This window comes from Pinus tabuliformis, chromosome 8, assembly GCF_031772625.1.
Source record: "Pinus tabuliformis cultivar Carrire ecotype Pingquan chromosome 8, CPIR1, whole genome shotgun sequence".
In the NCBI taxonomy this organism is placed as follows: Eukaryota; Viridiplantae; Streptophyta; class Pinopsida; order Pinales; family Pinaceae; genus Pinus; species Pinus tabuliformis.
Window position 1 is genome coordinate 1,061,904,703 of NC_142294.1, and position 23,609 is coordinate 1,061,928,311.

At 33.2% G+C, this 23,609-nt stretch overlaps 1 pseudogene; it reads left to right on the top strand.

The window, feature by feature from the left end:
* Positions 1-3,611: 3,611 nt before the first annotated feature.
* On the top strand, positions 3,612-5,328 carry LOC149238998 (floricaula/leafy-like protein FL1; annotated as a pseudogene).
* The last annotated feature ends 18,281 nt before the right edge of the window (positions 5,329-23,609 follow it).

Consider the following 23,609-nt stretch of genomic DNA (forward strand, 5'->3'; position numbering starts at 1 on the left):
CATCCCACATTTTAGCTAATATAACTAACTAAGAACAAAATAAACTAACTAAAAAATCTAAAATTTAAAAATAATAATAATGAACATTTTAGTAATTTTATTGCATATATTGTGATGAACTATTCTAGTAAAATATCCAGAACAATTTACAAATCATTATAACTCCTTTCAATTCACATAGATATAGAAATTCCCCATATCTAATCAATGGAACCTTAATAGAACTATTGAAATAAACTCATAATTATGTAATTTGAGTCTTTTTTTTTTCTTTTTTTTTTCTATGTGAATGACACCTAGCCAATTTCAATGTTATTGACTCTATGGTAGTTTCCTTCATGATAACATTACAGGCTATGGAGATGTGAACTTATGTTATTCAAAAAGTGCATTTAGGTACTTATTCTAATACATTAGTCCAGGAAAAAAAATATTAATCATTCTTTCTTTCATCTATATAATTGTTTCTCCTACATTTATTCATCTTTATTTGCAATTTCTCAAAACTTATAATGAAGTCTTAGATATTGGTGAAGTTTAAATACATAGATACACAAAATATATTTCCCATCAAGTTTGGACTTAATATAAATTCAAACTACCATTAATCATAGTGCAATGCACGAGTTTTCACATGACTTGTTATGTTATTGAGTATAAAGTTTACAATCTTGCACAATAAATGTCAAAAGTTTCAAGTGTTTTGAAGTAGGATTGTGAGATATTCATAATTTATTTTTTCAAGAATAGTGACTATTGGTTTTTTCATTGTAAGATGAAGTGATGATGACATGTGAGTAACATCTCATAAATAACAATGAATCTCAATCGAATTAGTGGTTTCTAATTTCCGATTGAATGGTTCTTTATATTCCAATAATTTTTAATTAAAAAAAAAAACACCAATTAAAATTGATTCAGTGATAAGCAAAATTTTCATAGATCTTTTGGCTTGTCTTCTACAATAAGAATTTAACTTGGGAAAATTTAAGGAAACGATCTTGGCACGGCCCCAGCAGATGTGTTCTTTGCAAGATGGAGGAGGAGTCCAACTTCCATATGTTCTTCTCCTGTAGAACATCCCTACAAATCTGGTATGAACTCGCCATGTTCTATTCTTTTCAGCACCCTAACTTCTCTTCTGTGGATGCAACTTTCAAATGGTGGGGACGTCAAGATCCAAAAAAGCGCCCAATCCTCCCTTCAACAATCTGGTGCCTGTGGAAATGGAGAAATTTAATAATATTCGAGAATTCTAATATTTCTTCCAATTATGTGCTATCTTCTGTCTTAGCTCTCCATCCTCCTATCGCTTGACTGCTGATCGTCAGGAAGATCCAGTGCTTATATTTTTCTGATTCTGAAGGTTGTAATAGCTTTGGCTTGGGGTTCTTGTTTCTTTTTTCTCCTTCCCTTCATGGGATCTATGAGACTATGATGATGATATCTTTTATCAGTTTTTTTTTCTCCTCATAATGTGATGCATCAGTTCATGCTTTTCTCAGATGCCTTACTGTCTTCAGTACAGTCAGGTTTCTTACATGTAATCCTATCAGAATATGTTTGTAATATTGCCTCAATATTAATATACGCTTTTCTTTCTGAAAAAAAAAAAAAATAAATAAAAAAATAATAAATAAATAAAATTTGATTTGAGAAAAAAGATATCACATCCTCCCCTCATATGTTTACTCACTCTTATTAAAATATCTTTTGAAATACTCATTTTCCATTTTAAAAAAATTACTATAATATTTAAACATCACAAGTTGGAGATATGTACTTATTATTCATCCCATTATCCATTATTCATATTCCCTTGATTTTCCCACTCACAAGTATGGGCGGATATTATTATTTCATTTAATAATAAACGATACAACTGATTGATGGTTTACTTTTGCTGCCCTAACTTAGAACCGTTTGTTCTAAGGACGTGGCAATACTTCTAAATTTACCGTTAGAATTTGATGTAAATGTAATGGTAAATAATTGCATAATAATGATAACAAATTTATGTTTTTTAAATGCATTCAAGTAAAACTAAGGAAATTAATTAATTTAATAATTTTTTAGTAATGAAAATTATAATATTTTTTTTATAATTTTGAAAGTAAAATGTTTATTATTTAAAAGTTTAATGTAAATGGAAAATAATAATAGTAGATTTATGTTTCTAAAAATGTATTTAAATTTAATTTATATAAATAAAAAAAGTTAATGTTAAAAATTTATCAAATTGATTTTTTTTTATTGTCTTTTCCTAATTTATTATATATTTAATTTGATGTTTTATTTATCTTTAAAAAATTTGGGCGTAATTTTATTTTCTCTAAATATTTGATATAAAAATATAGTTATTGAAAAATATTAATATATATTAACGAGATGTGTATGCATTAAATGTCTTTGGGTTCGTGTTATAAATAAATAGAAAATAAAAATTAAGTTTTAATTTTGTATGATAATTTAGACGATGTTATGAGTCTATATTTTTTTTGAGAAAAACCCACATTATTATACCTCAAATATTAGTGAATCTAGTCAACGACTTTCTACACATAGTTTGGGAAATAATTTAGTTTCTAAAACATGGCAACTTGACAATGTTTGCTCAAAGTTTGTTGGATATATCATCTACGAGTATCAATTTCTTGGCCTATAGGTAGCGTTCAGTTTCAAGTTTCAACTTTGTTGCATATAGCTTGTAGTACTCATATTTTGCACTATTATGGGAAAGTATGCTTCCAAGTTAGTCATTTGCACATTGATATCCAACTGGTAAGAATGCCACGAAAATGGGCATGTAAGTCCATATGTGGTAGAGTAGTGTGTATGTCGGGTTTAATGCCTAGCCCATGCACTTTTCAACATGGATTCATAAGAAGATGTTGAGATTGATTAGCATTACTTAATTGCAGTGGCTAGGAAGCTCGAGTCAACATTTAGCTTGACAACGAGTGTTTGAAATAGTAATAAAGACCTTGATATAAAAAGAGTAGGATCCCCCATATTGAAAAATGTAAAAATTGTGTTCTAAAGATGTTAGGACAATTTTTTTTTAAAATAAGATTATATCAATAAACCATAGATCTAGGACATAATCTAAGCCTCTCTTTAACCATTTTCATACTAAGTAAGAACATCAACCATGAAATATACAATAAAGTCTCTATCCATAACAAATAAAAACAAGGAGAAAAACCATGGATTATAGAAAACATTTTGATTGTATTGAAGACAACAGATCATTGAATTAACAACCAAGTTTCGTACATCATTCAAGGAATTTTTAGTAAGTTGTTTGTATTTAAAAGCATGTTAATATAGTCAAACTTATGATGTGATACGCAAGAAATGTAATAGGACTTTTTTTCCAAATAATCTTTCCCTTCGTTTTTAGAGAGTTGAAAGCATTATAGTCTATGATCACTGACACATGTTATTGTTGCATTCAAACCTAACAAGACACATGTCATTTTAAATTGCCCAACATACAATAAATTACATTTGGCAAGCCAAAGTTCATAGATACTCTAAAATTTTCATTTCAATAATTTCCAAGAAACTTTAATGTAAACTTTGAATGCTCTATTGATTATAATAAGAAGATGCAAATCTCTGACTCAACTGATGATTCAAATCAAGGTCATTACAGTAATCAGGCACACTTTTGTGGCTTGGGTTTGATTGGAGTGCCTAAGAATAGAAGTGAGAGCGATGAAAAGAAAGTTGATACGAGTAAGAATAAAAGAAGGTAGTCCAAGGAGCCTAGAGATGATGGGGAGGATAGGCCTAAAGATCATCCTTTCATTGTCACTAAAGCAGGAGAATTGACAAGAGGGGAGAAATATTTTCTGGATTATCTTTTTGATCTCTATGAGTAATCTAGGAAACTTTTATTAGAAGTACAAAGGATTGCTAAGGAAAAGGGAGAAAATTCCCAAAAATTGTACTTGATCTCCTTAAAATGCTTCTTCAAGACAACTTGTAATGTTGTTCCATGTTTATGTATTTTAAGAAAACTATACTATATTGTTGAAATTTTAAGATCATAATGAATCCTTTTAATGAAAAAGGAAAAAGTTAATTATGTTTTGAATTGAAGAGAATATTTTCACTGAGAAAAGTCTAGGTGCATTAAGCTTGACCCTGGTGGAGGTGGGGAAGATCCATAAACTTTTTTTGTGCCTGTGTAATGATTAAGTTTAAATGGTGCAATGTGTGCATTGAATATGGGTGGTAATCCATCTAAACGTAGGGTCTAATATGCATCAAATTAGAAAGCTCAAGGATGGATAGGATATATATGTGGAGTTCACACAAATGGCTGAATTTGAGATATGAAAAGTGAAAACTCAATTTTACATGGGTTTGCACTAACTATTTACTCTTGGCACTACTTGGCATTCTCACGAACATATATAAAAGTGTGAGTATAGAGCACCACTGTGTGTAGAGAACATAGTTGATCTTGGTTGACCAAATACAAGAATCATTGGTAGATTAGTTTGTATAATTACAACTTTTGTTCTTGTTGCATGTTTTAAGATAAAAATATGCTAAACATTTTGATAAAGATCAGAAAAGCTATGAGAAAGGCAATTTTCCTCATGGATAAGGTTCAAGTTAGAGATTACACACACCCTCATTGATGGGTTTTATATTTTATACAAATGCTACAAAACCGTATTCTAATTCCGAATCATCTGACTAAGAGAGGATATGATAAATTATTCCATTCTATCCTATGTTTTGTCTTGAATAAACTTTAATCATCGTTTGCATAAACTTTTTTACTGAAACTTTTTCCGTTTTAACAATTACTTAAACAAAATATCATCCATGTCTAAGCAATACTTGTTTTATGAAAATAATAGATGATTTCTATGAAAATTTGTCAGCTTTTACAATTCTTTCTATGGATCCATGGTTCTAAGTGTGGGTGCTTGATTGATCACTCTGGTTGTAGATTACAAATCAAGTGTTTAATCATGCCAAGCACAATGGTGTTTTCTACATAAACAAACCTAAAATGTGAATTATGTTCATTGCTATGCTTTACTTTTCTTGGACAGTAATAAATCCAATCACCTCAGAAGAATATGTAAGAAGTGGGAAGAAAATGTTGCAGCATGGCACCAGGAATGCTACTATTCCCTCGTGGCCATAACAGGAGAGAATAATTGTGATATTAAGGGTATATTTAATAGGAACAAAAAGCTTAAGATTTGGTATGTTCCTACTAAACTTAGGCAATTGTGTCATATGAGAGAAGCAAAGAATGCCAATAGTTTTATTGGGATTAATGTGTATGATTTAACTTAAGCAGTTGTGTCACATAAAGAGAAGTAAGGAGCGCTGATAATTTCATTGAGATTAATGTGTGTGATTTGAGCTTCTTTATCTGCATATGCAACTCCATGATTATTGAGCATTTTAGATCAAATTCCAATTGTCCATTGTCAATCCTTGTGATTGGTAGATTGCTCGAGAACATGCCAATTGGACAGGGAATTTCTCTCGACTAGAACATACTCTATTGTTTGATTCAATGTGTCTATATATTATGGTAATAGGTGTCCAAGTAGGAGGTATGTTGTTTTTGAAAGAACAATACATTTTGTTTCATTTTATTTTTTAATTGTTGGATTTGTAAACTCAATCTAAAGAGTGCCATTTCCATCTTTCATGTATGTTTTGAAAATGGTTTCGACACCGATGACCAATCCATCTTGTATATCATAATTTACACCTCTTAGTTCTACCAAGGTTCCTTTTTTAAGTACAATAGTAGAAGGAAAATCCATTTTTATGTTTCCGTAGATTTTTTTTTTTTTGAATCTATTTTCTTGTCAATTGATTTCAAAGTGATTGTTTATGAGTTAATGAGAGATAGCATTTTTGCATTGTGATATTGGACATCTTTGTTTAAATAGAAGAGATATGGGAATGTTGGGTCATTTGGTGGTTGTATGTAACACTGTTTATTTAACTAAGAAATGTTGTTCTTCAAACATGTTCTAATTTTGTTTAGAATTGATATGAAGTGTTTGTTTTCCTTTCACATGGCTTTGTGAAGCTCAAAACATCTGACAATGTCTCTACAAAAATTGTAAGCAAATGTCATAGTCTTACAACATGTTTGTTCAAATATCCATCGATCACTTATAGGATGTGCTTGGAAATATCACCACAAAATATAATATCAATATTTCCAAATGGTGTTGTTGGTGTATGCATGATTTCATGGAGCCTTTTGTCAATGTTGTATAACATTTGAGATCCTATTAATGATGCCTCATCTATGAGAAAAAGTCTAAGTTGTTCATATTCTTTGGTTAATAGATCCAATGTATTAGAGCTTAATGGCATCATATTCCATGATGACAATGGAAAATGCAATGTTGAATGCATTGCAACGTCATTTGCAATATATGCAACTTTGCCGATAAATGCAACAACAAACCCTTTTTTTAGAGGATCATTTTGCAATTTTTTATTGTAATAACACAAAAACGCATGATATATTTATTTTGCAGTAAATGTTAAGAGGCACATTTATAATTGTGCCAATTAGCCTATTTGGGATCTTTTATAACCAAGCCAACATATTTACGCAACATTCATTCTTGGTCCAATTATCTTTTCTTCTAGAGGTGTTAATAATGTAACATATTCAATCTTTGATTTTAGCGAATATGCAAAGGTGATGCAAAAGAAGGTATTTTTTCATTAGAAATAGCATTGTTACAAGATAAACAAATTTAATCATTGATATTGATCTCCTTTGAGCCTGTGCAAGGTACAAGGGATCTAAAAATGGACAATGTGTTATTGCAGATGGCTTGTATATATTTTTCAAAGTGAAATCTCTCACAAATAGAGCATGCAAATGTAGGTATGTCTTGAATTGATTGCAAATATGCCTTAGTTGCTTTGATCGAGTTTACATGGTTTTTTTGTTATTGCTACAACAAAGAGCCATGAATTCATATTTTTTTTTTTTATATCATGGCAGGTGAATGCAAGATTTTCCATCATTGTCGCACAAAGTAGGTGATATATATTTCCTTTTTACTTTGGTCGAAAACAAAGTTTCTACATTTTGATTTAATAGTGTATACAATTTTCTATATTTCAAAGAGTTCTTTTTTTCCATTTTCTAGTTTTGGATAGTTAAAGGCACGGAACGAAGATAAGATGCAGTAGGACAACATGGTCATTGTCAATTATCTTGTGAATGTGAGTGACATGATACTTATTGAAGCTTTTTGTATCTTTTCTACATACAACAATTTCATAAATAGAATGATAACATGTGTTGTTGTCCATATTTCCAATTTGTGAAAGAAATTGGTAATGTCCATGTGATGAAGATATGGGAAAAATGCATCAAGTATAGAACATTGTTTGTAGAACTTGATGGATGAAATACTTTATATATGTTCCTTGTTTCAATATTCCAAATGCATATATTGATGTCAAGCATTTTGGGCAACCACAGATTGAATTTTTTTTTCCTTCTACATGCCCATTTGTCTATGGTAATGCTAAATTAATAATGTGAGTTTTCTAGTCGACGATGCAATTTTATTCTTGAATGAATTTGATACCTAAATAAATTTTCAAATATATTATTGTTATATTGTCATTAGCAATATAGCAATTGTAAAAAGTCTGTGCAATTTCCTTTCTCATAGAACATGTGTCAAACCATGTTGCAAATTTGCAAATGGATTCAAACAATGAATCATGGAAATCATTGGTAATTGTTCCATTGACTAAAAATCCTTGTTCAAACAACAATTGTTGAACATAAAACATGTCAAAGTGTTTGGATAGACAATGATATGAACACTAGTATGTAGAAATTCACATGGGAATCATTGTTTCAGTCCTTGTTGATTGATATAATAACATTGGTTCAAATTGACCACATGCAAGATTTTAGTTGTGGAGAAAAATATTATATACATAAACAAAGACATTGTCATTAAAACATAGGTATTGTTTTCTAGTTGTGTATAACCAAAGGTTTACAAAGACTCACAAGCACTTGGAGAACCATTTTATGCAAAAAACATCTTCCCATAAGCTAATTACAGATGAAACTTGTGTAATGGAATAAGGAGTATACAATCCTTCCACATATGCTTCAATGTTACCGACATTGTGAAGGATTTGAAAATATTTTGAACTAGTTCACTTTGCATTGAAGAAATAACAATCATCTTCACAGCTCAAGCAATATCGGAAGTGGTTCACTATTCCTTCTCGTATTTTTGCTGAGCTATATTGAAAGTGTGAGACAACAAAATGAATCAAATAAACAATTTCTTGAATAATAGTGGAAATGTTGCACCCAAAACAGATTGAAACTATAAATGTTCAAATCAATTTCTTGCATATTTGTCTCGTTCAATGCAAATGTACTTTATGTTTGCATATTTTAGACTCTATTGTATTACCGTGGTAAGTTATTTTGTTGCAAATTTTTTCTATAAAAAGAAGGGTTTGAACTATGTTTTTTTAAAAGCAACAAACACAATAGCAAGAAAATTTAAAGGCTGAACAATTAACTATTTGGAATGTGGTAATCCCCCCCACCACCCAAAAAAAAAAAGAAGTAATTTCCATATGATGGGGCAAAAGCAATAAGACACAGTGTGAAATGTTGCACATGACTAATTTTGCACCAAACACAAAACATCAAAACAAAATCAAGTGGAACAAACAATCAGTGACTCAAATTGTATATGCAACATTTAAGCCATCTATAAAGTTGTAGTTGCACTAAAGGGTTATTTCTTGAAAACAAATACTTTTGCCATGAATGCATAACTGGATTTCTTAAGCCATCCATCTAATCAAAATTAATGAAACATTAGAATATAGACAACAACCTCTAACACATGAGAGTTATCTCAATAAATCTATTTATAAAAAACATCCCCAATACAAAGATTCCCTAAAAAAACATTTGCAATTATACAAGAACATCAATAAAATTTAGAAAAAAAATATCAACAATGTCAAAAATTCCAATTCTAAATATATTTTGTATCAAGAAAAATACTTTTTATACATTTTTAATAGCCTTGCATAATATTATAAAAGGTAATTACTTAATTAACAATAAGATTAACTAATAAACACTAAACTATTAAGCATAACTTATTAATTTTAATGGATTAAACATAGTTAATCTAATTAAATGAAACATTAATGTTAATTATAAATGTTATTTATAATTTTTAAAACATAATTAACACTATAATTAATACTTAAATCCAATTAATTGAGCTTATAATAAAGAAAGATATTTTTTACTTATTTTATAAATATAATTAACTGATTCTATAATAAAATAATCGAAAACAATTATTAGATTTTATTATTATATATAATTAAATATTTTTATAATAAAATTAAAAATGATTAATTAATTATATAAACATATATAAATAAATAAACTATTAAAAAAAATAAAAATGAAAAAAATAAAATATAAATCCATACACTTGTCCTTATGCACAACATGGCTTCCAATTAATTAATTATATAACCTATATATATGAAAAAATATAAAAAGAAATATTAAAGAATAAGAATACTAAATAAAAATAAAATACAAGTCCATACACCTATCCTCATGCAAGATAAGGTCTTGCTTGAAGCCTACGTGCAATGTTTTCCTTTCGTGGGTCCTCGTCTTTATCTTTGTATTTTCCTTTTTGTGTAGGATTGACATTGAAAATTTGTTTTTTCTATGGCTTAACCTAATTCAAATTGATTAAATATCTCTGAGAGAGCGTTTGCAACTAGAAAATGCTTAAGAGGCATATCAACTAGATTAGCATAAGCATATTGGCTGGTTTGGATTTTTTTTTTTATTATTATTGATTTTGAGCAGGAAAGGATCCTAGATCATATTCATCTTCATGATTTTGCTAGTGTGGTCAATGTAGAACCAAATCAGTTTAGGATGAGTGAGGAGATATTTGGATAAAGACTTTGGGCATTATTTTAGTTGTTATATGATAAAGGTAATTATGAAAATTTGATGCTTAGATACTAGAATATAACTATATTGTAATTCATATGGTATGCCATTACTAAACTTTCATGTAATGTCTATGTTCAACAAGTAGGTTTTCCACTATAAGCAGAGATGGATAGTTCTATACTCTTCTAGAACAAAATATTTTGGAATGTTGAACTGAAGGTTCCTAATATCAGGACATGGATAGCTTTATGTTATTCTAGGAAAAATATTATGGAATGTTGAGTGGAACCTATAAAGTGATTTCTTGTGGATAGGATCTTTATAGCCATCTACACAGTAGTGTTATTCATCCTTCGAACCTCCACAAATATCGCTACATTTGCAGCCCTACAACTTTTTTATCAACTAAAAACATAAAGAATCCCCCAAAAAATGAGAAGGGCACAAAACATTATTTTCATTCAAACTCAAGAAAGAAAGAATTTAATCGACAATGTACTTAGAATAATATATATCAATGTTGAAAAACTTGGCTCAATAAAGGACTTAGTGAGATTGGAGCTTAATATTTCTACATAGACTGCCAAAACCTACAAATGATTGGCATCAAAAAGCCTTCAAAATGAGGGTGTTTCTTCTTTTTTTTCATTAATTTTTTATGCCAACAATTTTTCTATCCACCCATGAGTTAGGTCAAGAACATAACAAATAGCAGTATTCTCCTTCTATCTCAGACCTTAACTTGCAAATAGATCCATGAGCTACTTACAATTCAAGGTCTGAGCTACGAGTGTCCATGGATCTGAACTATTGTTGTTGGATTGGGTGGTGGAAAATCAGATCCAAGATTGAATTAACCCACCTTACTAGGTAGAGTTTGACTTCAAACTACTTGGAATATTGCTTTCTTTCAACTATGGAAGAAATGAAAAATAATAGCTAGATGCATGTCAGTTGTTGCATGCAACCTACAATGGGAGCTTCCTTCCATTGGTATTCATTTTAAACTATGAGAGTGACATGAGATGGATGATACAAGATTGAGGTCTCAAATTTGGAACCATGTTTTCCCTGAAACCATACTAAAATTTGATTCAATATGACATAACAAAACATCATTTAGCTAAATTCAACACAAAAGATAATTTATCAGTTGGATCTGATATCACATTCCAAAATTTCCTTAGGATCTAACATCTTTTAGTAGAAATATTTACATAATGAAAAATATCAATAACTACCCCCAAAAGTTCATAACCAAAAACAAGGCAGTAATCTAGAAAAATAAATATTGAGTTGCATTGCAATAGTTTTTTGGGCATTAATTCGTAGATTGTTATTATTCGTAGTAGCATTCAACTAGAACATTGTTTGTGGACCAAAATGCATAAAGAAGCATAGAGAAACAACAATATGCAATCACATTGATAGAAAACAATAACATAAAACATAGTCTAATTAGATGTTAGGTAACCAAACAACAACATTACTTTAATTTTAATGAATGGTTCTTGTCAAGTCTTAAATTCCGAGTAGGCCCAATCAAATTAAAAACCAGTAAACCTACTGCTACACTGACATTCAAAATTTCAAGTTGGAAAAAACTATTAAATTATTCACCATGAAACCTATCCTTGCTCAAATAAATATCAACAGATATCGATACAATATGTGGAAGAGTTCTTGGTATACTAATCAATTGGGAGAAAGATCTACTCACAAAATGTCCCAATCCTCTTGCTTCACTGCTCAATACTAGTATTGTTGGAATGTCCTATGCCACCTCATTCAAAGGTATTGCATCTTTAGACACAAAAGCACCCAAAACTCGACATCTATTTATCAGGGAGGATTCTAGTTCTTAGAGTTTCATAGCTATTAAAGTCAGCATTCAATTGAGCTTTAACATACAAAAATAGTGACAAGGAAGTTGGGAAATAAGATAAAAAAAAATAAAAGCAACCTCCATCATTGTATTAATTTTCCAACCACCAATAAACTATACCAATAAATATTGTATTATACGTTGTTGTAATTATTGATGTCAGTATTATTTCACTGACTAATAAATAAATAAATAAATAAATACAACTCCTGAACTTTTTTATATAGTTAATAAATTGATTTAATTCAAACATTTATTCAACCTTACTTGGCGGGAGGATTTCCTTGCTCCAATTTGAAACAATAACCCCACGCGTATCTAGGGTTGTCGACCATCCACTTATTTAACAATGTTTCTTACCAAATGAGTGTAAATCCAAGTAATATTAGGGAAGATATCACAAGCAATAGAGATGGAATAATATTAGGGAAGATATCATGAGTGATAGAGATGAAAATATTATGGGTGTCGCCTAATGGTGTGGGTCTCCTCATAGTAAAAAGTCTCGCAAAACTGCTAGGGCGAGGGATATATTCCAATAATATATGCCCCCAATCCAGTTAAAACAAAGTATTCCTCGAGAAGATAGTTTTCTTAAATTCTTGACATGTCTTGCTGCACGTCGGCCCCGTGACACAATTGATTTCACTTGCCTTACTTCTCACCATGAAACTACTTCTAGTTCATCTATTAACTATACCACAGAGCATACCCCATAGTTACAATTACCTAACCTCATGGAAGTACTTGTAAGTTGTTATTACTTGATAGGAGGTCTAATTGAGCTATATTAAATTTCCAACTACCAATACGTTGCACTAATAAACGTTGCATTAAATGATGTTCTAATTATTGGTGTTGGTATTATTTTAGTAACTAATAAAAAATATAAAAAAATTATAGCTCACGAACTTTCTTTTTTGTACTTAATAAACCAATTTAAATGAAACATTTATTACGCAGGAGGATTTCCTTTCTCCTCTTTGAAACAAAAAGGCCACACGTATGGGTTGTCTGGGGTCGTTGACCATCTGCCTATTTATTTAAAAATATTTCTTACCAAATGAGTGTATTATGGGTGTCACCCAATGGTATGGGTCTCCTTATAGTACAAAATCTAGAAAACCCGGAAGGGAATACTATAATGACTTTATATAAAAAAAGGAATAATAATTAAGAAACAAGTTAACCAGTAGATCTGAAAAATCGTTGTGATATAAAATAAGCTATTATGTATAATAGATTATACAACTTCATCATAACAGTGAAACCTTACCTTAAAATTTAAACTTGTCATAGGAGAGCCCAAATCCCTTAGTTACGTAGATTTTATTTCTTCCATTGCTCCTCTACACAAATCCTACCCTGTGTTAGGTCTTGGATTATGTATCACATGCAGGAATAACCTCTATCACATGAGTAATTTCCAGAGTCTACATCCCTCAAAACCTTCTAAAATCGTAAGAGCTTTCCTTGTTTTTAGGAAATCATGTTAAGATAGAAATTTTACACAGTGAATGCATCTATAACCATTCAAATCCCTAAGGAAAATTAGGCAATCTCGAGGGAGGACATAAACCCTGAATCCCAAGCCCTAAGTGATGGTGAATCAGGCAACCTTAAGGGTGGATCAAAACACTAAATCACAAGACTAAGCAACGATGAAGAGGAAGAGACTATGCATTTATGGAATAAATTTGAAAAATCCCTAGGAAAATGAAGCGGAAGTTGGTGGATGTTATAAGTAAAGATGGAAAGTCCTTGAAAAGGGCGATGCATACATAGAAAAAACCATTACTCAATTGGTTGTTCAAATGACTTCACAACTCATAAGGATAGTATTGAACGCAAGAAGTTTGTCATAGTTGGCTTCAAGGGTTTTTATTTTTTGGTGGGCCATACCACAACCTAGAATTTAAGATAACATTTTGACTTTTGACAAGCTTGTCAATGTTCTTAGTCACTACAGGGACATTGGAACAATACAAAGTTCTCAAGCAACTTGGTGAGGGTGGGGAGTTTTTCTTAGTGCTTAGAACACTGCTATGGTTGGGATAACTAGATTTCAGTGTGACAGAAAGGAATACCTTGAGTTTAGGCTCAGCATAGATACACCCAAATGGATCATAGATACCCCGCAGGGACATAATAAATAGATAGAGTGACTTAGCTTAATTCAATTTGCAACAATTTATATTCTCCCATTGGTGGTGTAGAAAGAAAGCTTGATGAGAGATATCGTTTGGGGATGTGAAGCACACTTGTGAAATGGCATCAAAGAAATACCTTGTGTTGGACAACTTTACAACATACTTCTTCTAGGCATGTTGAATGGTCATGGAAAAATATATTTGGAAAGTTCTAGAAAACACTAGAAAGCCTTGGGGAATTCGTTAGGTTTTCAATTTAATGTTTATCATTATAATCCCCTAAGAAGAAAGAGAATTTTTAGTGGAAAATTTTAGATTAATTTCCCTTTACAACATGATTTACAAAATAATATCCAAAGCTAATACTAACTTACTAATGCCCGTCATATCTCTAGCTGCTTCTTAGGAGTAAGGTGGATACATAGAATTCATTTGATAAGAGATGTGATCATTATGGCTCATAAGGAAATACACTCCTTAAAGAAAAAGAATAGAGTAATTTTGATCAAGCTAGATATGTCAAAATAATTTAATCTTCTCAATTGAGAACTTTTAGGGGCCTTTGGTTTTAGTCAAGAATGATCAAATGGGTAAGAATTATGATGTTCTCCTCTTTCCTTTTGGTTCTAGATGATGTCTCTCTGACTCTCCCTTTGAATTTATCTAGAGGTATAGGGGGATCCCCTATCCTCTTTTTTTCATATCCAAGGAAAATGGTTTAAGGGGGAATATTATACAATTTGTAGAGTTAGGTGGAGATCTCAAGGGTCTAAGGGTCTAAACCTTCATAGGGACACAAATCCTCTCTCCCACCTACAATGTATGGACAACATGACATTCCTAGGATCTCCTACAACTAAAGAATCTAAATATCTCAAGGAAGTATTGGACACCATTTTCCTCTCTTCCACCATTCATCTTAACAAAGGTAAAATTCTCATTTTCTTTCTTAATACTTCCATGAATATTTAGAATAATATTTTTTGAATTCTAGGTTTCTAAAGAGATTCTCTTCCCTCTAAATATATTGATGTTCCTAGGGTGGAAATGTTGTAATAAATGTCTCATAGGAGGATCTCCTAACAAATTTGGAGTAGAAATTAAATAGTTGTACCTCTTGGTTTCTTTATTTAGCAAGGAGGGTGCTTTAAAAAAAAATATTCTACATGAAATGTCTTCGTATCTTTTCTTGGTGTTAGAATATACCTGTTGGGTCCCTATAATACTAGTGATTACCCCATTACTATTGTAGTTATACCCCTTATTTATATTGATGTACCCATGTAGTGCCCATATTGTTACTATTGTGCCACATAGAAGCCCACTATTGTTATTGTTGTGCCCTACAATATTATTGTTATGTAGGCTTTGATTGTATTGGGACCACTTAGACTCCTATATATAGAAAGGAGGTATTTTCATTTGTATCATCCAAGAATTATTCATTTATGTAATGTAAAGGAGGTTGCCCCCTCGAAGAGGCTGAATTCTAAGTCGTGGATCTCTCTTTTCTATCTTTTTGTGAGCTGGTTTCATAACATTTGGTATCAGAGCTTTGGATTCTAGGGTTTCGCTGCTCCAAACAGGTCATTGTGGCATTTTCGCTATAACTTTTTTTCTGTGACGTTTCAGAAGTCGCAAAAAAAACCCATTTGAGAAGAATTGGTGCTGAACCTTGGGTCCGAATTTCAGAACTTTTCTCGCGATATTTTCGGAGATATGATCTGAGGAAGTGGGTCTTTTTGCAGACTCCTGAATTACATTCAAAACAGGTGACCTGGGGAAAATCGTCATAACTCTCTCTCTGAGGATCGGATTGAAATTTCGTAAAAAGGTACATAAAGAGGACGGACTGTAGTTTTTTGTGGGTGAGTTTCAGATTCAAAGGTGGAAACAGTGACTCGTGGCACGTCGTACAAGTTCGCTCTACTGAACCAGTCTAAAAGCAAGTCACTGTGGGAGATTTCACATAACTCTTCCTTGGAGAATCCAATTTGGCTCAGACTTGTGGCATTGGAAAGAGGACGCAGAAGGCTACTACAGATAGAAATTTCAGAACTGGATGATCTGAAATCACAGAGATACATCAGATTCAATATCAGGCTTCTATAAAGTGAAAAAAGGTGTGTAGTTTTTTTTTAAATTTTTGTGTAAGCTTGGTTTAACGGAATTCAAAGGGCATAGTAAAGCATTATTATCAGAAACCGATGCCCCGAGGAAAGAAAATGCAAACACCTAGTAAGGAACCTGAAAGCTCTAGCATGACTCATGAAGAAGAGGAAGAAATGCTACATGATATATCAAAATTACAAGAACAAGTGCAACAAATGTCACGCTCACAAAAGCTAACAGAAGCTAAGATAAGTGGCGTGGAATCTAAGATAAATGGCGTGGAATCTAAGGTAAATGGCGTGGAATCTAAGATAAAGGGCATGGAAGCTAAGATGGATGGCATGGAAGCTAAGATGGATGGCATGGAAGCTAAGATTGACGCTAAATTTGATGGCATGGATGATAAGATGGATGAATTGAAGAAGTTGCTACAAGAAAGGGTCACTAATGGTGAAAAGGTAGTAAAGGAAACTCATGATGAGAATAAAAGAAATGTTAATCATGATTCCATAGACTCTAATGTTGGATCGAAGACTCACCATGTTCCAAAAATCGATGTGAGGAAGTTTGATGGCAAGGATCCCGCCACATGGATATTACAGATGGAGCAATTCTTCGATCTCAATAATGTGCAAAACACATAAAAGGTACGTATGGCAACTTTATATTTGGAACCAAATCAGTTTGTATGGTATCAATGGCTTTGTTCTCGTAAACAATTTATCACTTGGGCAATTTTTACGGAAGAATTGATAGCACATTATGAGGATACAAAAAGCAACACTTTTTTTAGCCAATTGATGAATCTCAAACAAAAGGGTTCAATAATGGAGCACATTGAGGAGTTCCAAAAATTTAACATAAGGATAAAAGATATTCCAGAGGAGCATAGGATTGATGTGTTCATAGGGTCTTTAAAGGATAATATCCAACACGATGTGCGCCTTTGGGAACCTGATTCATTAGAGAAGGCATTCAGGTTAGCAAGAAAAATGGAAAGCAAAATTATGGCAACTAGGAAGCATACCATTCACAATTATAAAGATGGAAGTGTTGTTGCCCATAGTCTTCCACAACCTACAAGGTTGACACCGCAACAATTGGAAGAAAAAAGAGCAAAAGGGCTTTGTTACAATTGTGATAGCAAATACACAAAAGGTCATAAGTGTGCTGAGAAGAAATTATTCTACATAGATTGTGAAGAGGAAGAAGAAAAGGAGCAAGAAAGGTCAAAAGAAGAGGATATATTCCAGGAACAAAGCCTAGATGAAGAACAAATAAATCCGACCATATCTTGTAATGCATTGGCGGGAATTACCACTCCTCAAACCATCAAGATAGAAGGACAAATCAAGAAGAAAAAGGTGATAGTGTTGATTGATTCAGGAAGCACCCACAATTTTATTCATTGTAGGGTAGCAAAAGAATTGAATTGCTTCCTATATCCAGCACCAGAGTGTCAAGTGATGATTGCAAATGGAGGAACAATAAATTGCTCTGGAAAGTGCCATAATATCAAGCTATCCATGGGAGAATATGTATTGACTAGCCCAATGCTTTCCATTCCAATGGGAGGTGCTGATGTTGTACTAGGAGTCCAATGGCTACAATCCTTGGGTACAATAGCTTTTAATTTTCAAGAACTTTTCATGAAATTTTCTGTGGAAGGAAAGGAAGTTGAATTAAGGGGTATTGCAGGGAAACCAGGAAAGATAATCAGCTCTAATGGTATGACAAAGCTTCTAAAAAAGGAGCAAAGGGGTGTAATTGCACAATTATGTTCGCTAGATGTTTCCACATTAGAATCATCTATTTCTCCAGATCTCCAAAAAGTCCTGGACAATCATTCCAAGGTATTTGAGACTCCCAAAGGTCTCCCACCTATGCGTGATCATGATCATGCTATTCATCTGATTCCAGGAAGTGTTCCTCCAAACATCAGGCCGTACAGATATCCCTATGTCCAAAAAAGTGAAATTGAACGTATGGTTGCAGAAATGCTAGAGGCTGGTATAATTCAACCGAGTCAAAGTTCTTTCTCTGCTCCAGTAGTATTGGTGCACAAGAAGGATGGATCATGGCGCATGTGTCCGGATTATAGGGAGCTCAACAAGCTCACTATTAAAGATAAGTTCCCCATTCCTGTCATTGATGAATTACTGGATGAATTGCATGGATCAATTTACTTCACCAAGTTGGATCTTCGTTCAGGATATCATCAAATCAGAATGAAGATTGAAGACATTCCGAAAACGGCATTTAGAACTCATGAGGGTCATTATGAATTTTTGGTCATGCCTTTTGGCCTTACCAATGCACCTTCAACATTTCAAGGTTTGATGAATTCAATTTTCAAACCATTCCTTAGAAAATTTGTGTTAGTATTTTTTGATGATATACTTATCTACAGCAAGTCTTGGAAGGATCATGTTGAACATGTCGACAGGGTGCTACAACTATTGGAAGAGAAACAATTATATGCCAAAAGATCCAAATGTTTCTTTGGAGTCCAGGAGGTGGAATATTTGGGTCATATTGTATCTCATGAAGGAGTTAAGGTAGACCCTACCAAAATTAAAGCCATTAAGGAATGGAAAATCCCCACATCCATAAAGCATTTGCGCAGATTTCTTGGGTTGACAGGGTATTATCGCAAGTTTGTTAAGAATTATGGGAGAATAGCAGCACCTCTAACAACATTATTGAAGAAAGATGCATTTTCATGGACTCCGGAAGCAACAAAGGCCTTTGAACATCTTAAAGAGGCAATGTGCCAAGCACCGGTCTTAGCTACACCGGACTTCACAAAAACCTTTATTGTGGAATGTGATGCTTCAGGAAATGGAATTGGTGCTGTTCTAATGCAAGATGAAAGACCCATTGCCTTTGAAAGTCGTCCAATCAAGGGAAAGTTTCTAAGAAAAGCTATTTATGAGAAGGAAATGTTGGCAATACTCCATGCACTTAAGAAATGGCGACCCTACCTAATGGGAAGACACTTCAAGGTAAAAACAGATCATGATAGCCTTAAATACTTTTTAGAACAAAGATTATCCTCTGAAGAGCAACAAAAGTGGGTCACAAAGATGTTGGGTTATGACTTTGAAATCATCTACAAAAAGGGGAAGCAAAATGTGGTGGCAGATGCACTCTCAAGGAAGGATGAGGATGTGGAAGCATTGTTGTGCGCTATTTCTATCATCCAACCAGATTGGATAAATGAAGCAAGGGAGGAATGGAAGAATGACGAAGAAGTATGGACACTTATTCGAAAGCTACAACAAGATTCCAGTACGTCTGATACATTTAGCTGGAAAAATGATTCGTTATGGTACAAAGATCGCTTATACCTCTGTAAGAATTCCCAGCTAAAACAAAAGATTCTTATGGAATTACACACTTCTCCCTTAGGAGGGCACTCAGGATTTTTAAAAACTTACCACAGGGTTAAGAAGGAATTTTTTTGGGATGGCCTTAAATCAGATATTCAAAAGTTTGTGGCAGAATGTTTGGTTTGCCAGCAAAATAAAGTTGAAACAATTAAGACACCGGGTCTATTACAACCTTTATCCATTCCAAGCCAACGTTGGGAGGAGGTATCAATGGATTTTATCACAGGTTTACCCAAGTCTGAGGGAAAGAGTGTCATCATGGTGGTAGTTGACAGACTTACCAAGTATGCACACTTTTGTGCATTATCACATCCATTTAAAGCCAGTACAGTTTCTACTGCATTTATGGAAACAATTCAAAAGCTACATGGAAACCCAAAGATTATTGTAAGTGACAGAGATCCCATTTTCACTGGAAATTTTTGGACAGAATTATTTTCTTGTCTTGGTACTCAGTTAGCTCATAGCTCATCTTATCATCCTCAATCTGATGGGCAAACTGAGATAGTAAACAAATGTTTGGAAGGATACCTTCGTTGCTTTGTATCTGATAAACAGACACAATGGGTCAAATGGTTGCCTTTGGCTGAATGGTGGTATAACACTTCCTTTCATACAGCAACAAAAATGACCCCATTTATGGCACTTTATGGGTATCAATCACCATCCATCACATCATATTTAAGAGAAAATTCTAAGGTTCAGGCAGTGGAACATCACATCGAACATCAACAACAAGTCCTCCAACTCTTAAAGGATAACCTTGTGTTGGCACAGAATAGAATGAAACAACAGGCAGATCAGCATCGCAGTGAAAGAAGTTTTGATGTAGGTGATTGGGTATTCCTACGGCTACAACCATATAAGCAAATGTCCCTCAAGCAAGCTAAGAAGGATAATAAATTATCACCAAAGTATTATGGTCCGTACAAGGTGTTGCAAAAGATTGGTACTATGGCATACAAATTGGAGCTTCCTGCAGCTTCTCGATTGCACCCAGTTTTCCATGTTTCATGCTTAAAGAAGGTTATAGGCGACAAGCTCCCGGTTCAAACAATATTGCCAGAACTTGACGAAGAAGGAAAAATTATATTGGAACCGGAAGCAGTGATAGAAACAAGAACTCGACAGCTACGAAATCGATCAATTTCAGAGTACCTTATCAAGTGGAAGAACTTATCCGCTGAAGATTCCACATGGGAGGACGAGAATTTTATGCAGAAGTATCCTGAACTACTCAAGCGTTGAGGACAACACTTTTTTGAAGGAGAGGGGCATGTTGGGTCCCTATAATACTAGTGATTACCCCATTACTATTGTAGTTATACCCCTTATTTATATTGATGTACCCATGTAGTGCCCATATTGTTACTATTGTGCCACATAGAAGCCCACTATTGTTATTGTTGTGCCCTACAATATTATTGTTATGTAGGCTTTGATTGTATTGGGACCACTTAGACTCCTATATATAGAAAGGAGGTATTTTCATTTGTATCATCCAAGAATTATTCATTTATGTAATGTAAAGGAGGTTGCCCCCTCGAAGAGGCTGAATTCTAAGTCGTGGATCTCTCTTTTCTATCTTTTTGTGAGCTGGTTTCATAACAATACCCCCCTAAAATCATCAAGGCTATCAAAGGAGTCCAATATTATTTCCTTAAGGAAGGTTGTAAAAAGGAAATTAAATGGGATTTGATGACTTGGGACAAGATATGTATACCTAAGTGATCTAGAGGGTTAGGGGTATGGTGTGTTTGGTAGCATATGAGTCCCAAATCCACCTTCCTTGTAGCTAGTTGCTTCCTACAAAGAAATATACAAGAAATGAATGTTGTTAGTGATTAAAAATGGACTAGAAAAGCATTGAATTAACTGAAAAAAATAAATAAACTAAACTAAAATAAAATAAAATAAAAAAATTGAAACAAGCCAATGAAGCAAAACAAATCAACAAAGGAGTAGGAAAAGGGTCATGTTTATTGCTTGTTGGTAACGGGAGAGTGACAAATGAATTTTCAAATACACTTGAAGAGAGTTGATTGAGAAATGGTGCTCAATAGCTCGCAACACAGATTTCCCCTTCTTAATCTATTTTGCAAGCTCTTGCTCTCTCAATGAAGCAAAGAAAATTCTCTCAAATGGAAGAATTATCCTAACATTGGTATGCTTGATTGTTTTGGTGCAATTTTGGTAGTACAACAATACAAAGCTTTTTCTTGTTATTTCCTCTCCCTGCTCTTTCATTTGTAGAATTTTTTGAACATTATCTCCCTCCTTTCGCTCAGCAATGATGTTGTTTGACTCGTAAATGAGATGAGAGCTACCATCCTCCTACCATTAAGGCTTCTTGGGGCTCAAGGCTCAAATGGTGAACCCATCACATCAATATTTTGAGTGTTTTTCATGCAAATGCACCTCCCAAGGCACTGATTGGGCTTTCTGCAACCCTCATTTCTATCGAAGAAAAAGTTGTGAGGGTGAAATTAAATGTCTTTGGAGCACCTATGAGGGTTGATTCTTTAATTCAACTTTAGGAAAACATTTTGATTTTTTATTTTCATAATGTTTCTAGCTCAAAATAAGTCCTTTGTAAATGTTTCTTACTGACTCTGAGTGCCTTATGTTGTGTGCAAGTGAGTGTACTATTTTTTCCCAATAACAATTTCCCCATAATGTGTGAGGTTAGAAGTAAGCGTATAGCCAAAATACATCATGTTTTGTTATTCCTGACAATGAGTCATGTCTACTTCTTAAGTGAGAGAAACTTGTTGTTGAGATGATTAAGGGAAAATACCTTGACTAAGAATTGAAATAAAACCATGCTCTAAAGAAATGTTTTTACAAAAGTGTCTATACGAGGTGGGCATGTCCCATGCTCATTATGATGATTTTAACTAAAATATTACAGATACATAGGAAATTCCTATAAAAACAATGTTAAAGTGGTTGATGTGTTGTCAATTGAAGAAGATAAATTCTTTCACCCTCAAGGGCATCTCTAGAACATAAACTACACTGGGCATCCCCATGCTTTAGATACAAAGCAATATTGAAGGAGGTGTGATCTAGATACATGGGTCTTTGACTAAATGAGAGAACCACAATGTTCATAAAGTACAATACATCCTTGACGTGAAAAGTTATGTCAGTATCGAGCATTAGGGGGACTGGTGAAATTAGTGGGAAATGAGGTGTCCTAATGTTCCACTTGAGACTATCCCTAAAAAGGTGGGGAACAACCAAGATACTACTTCAATTTTTTAAGATGAGTGTTGATGTCAGTAGAAAAGAAGTTTCAATTGTCTGAAAATTGATTTTGGGAAATCCAAATGAAGCTAAGGTGGGTATTGTATTATTATGGGTCTAAGGTGTGATAATAGAGATTGATAATATACAAGGGATACAAAAAATTATCCAAGGTTGGAAATATAATGTGAATGGCGAAAATCAAAACAAAAACTTTGAAGGATAGGTCCCTATGATTGGGAGGATGTCCACGGAGGTATATGTATGTTTTGATTGTCATGGTGGATGAGTGAACACATGGTGATCAATAGTTTGGATAAGAGGTGAATAAAAAGTGAGCTCCAAACAATGGTGACTACGGACTGTCGCTAGGTAATTGACACAAAAATATGAGTGAGAACCCCTTTCCAAAAAAAACTTTGTACACTTCCCACAATAATTTAAAAGTGGTTTTGGATGTACAAACATGGAGATGGGTGCCCCAAGAGTACGGTGGCCTACATAATGATGTAGATGGGTATTTGTAGAGGGTGGGGTCCCCATTGGTTGGTCTCAGTGTGAGGTGAGTGGAATGGATATGCTAACTTAGATGGTATAATGCAATTTGAATGGATGGTAGGTCAAGTTCAGAATGCAGTGGTGCATTCATGACGATCTGAAAAGAATGGTGGCCTAAGAGGAGGGTGGTGAGTAGGAAGGTGAAGAAGAGAGATGACTATTATCTTCAAATCATGAAAATGAATGCCTCCCAGGCCTAAGAAAATGGTCATGGATGCCAATAGTGTTATGGGAACTACTGAATGGGGTAATCC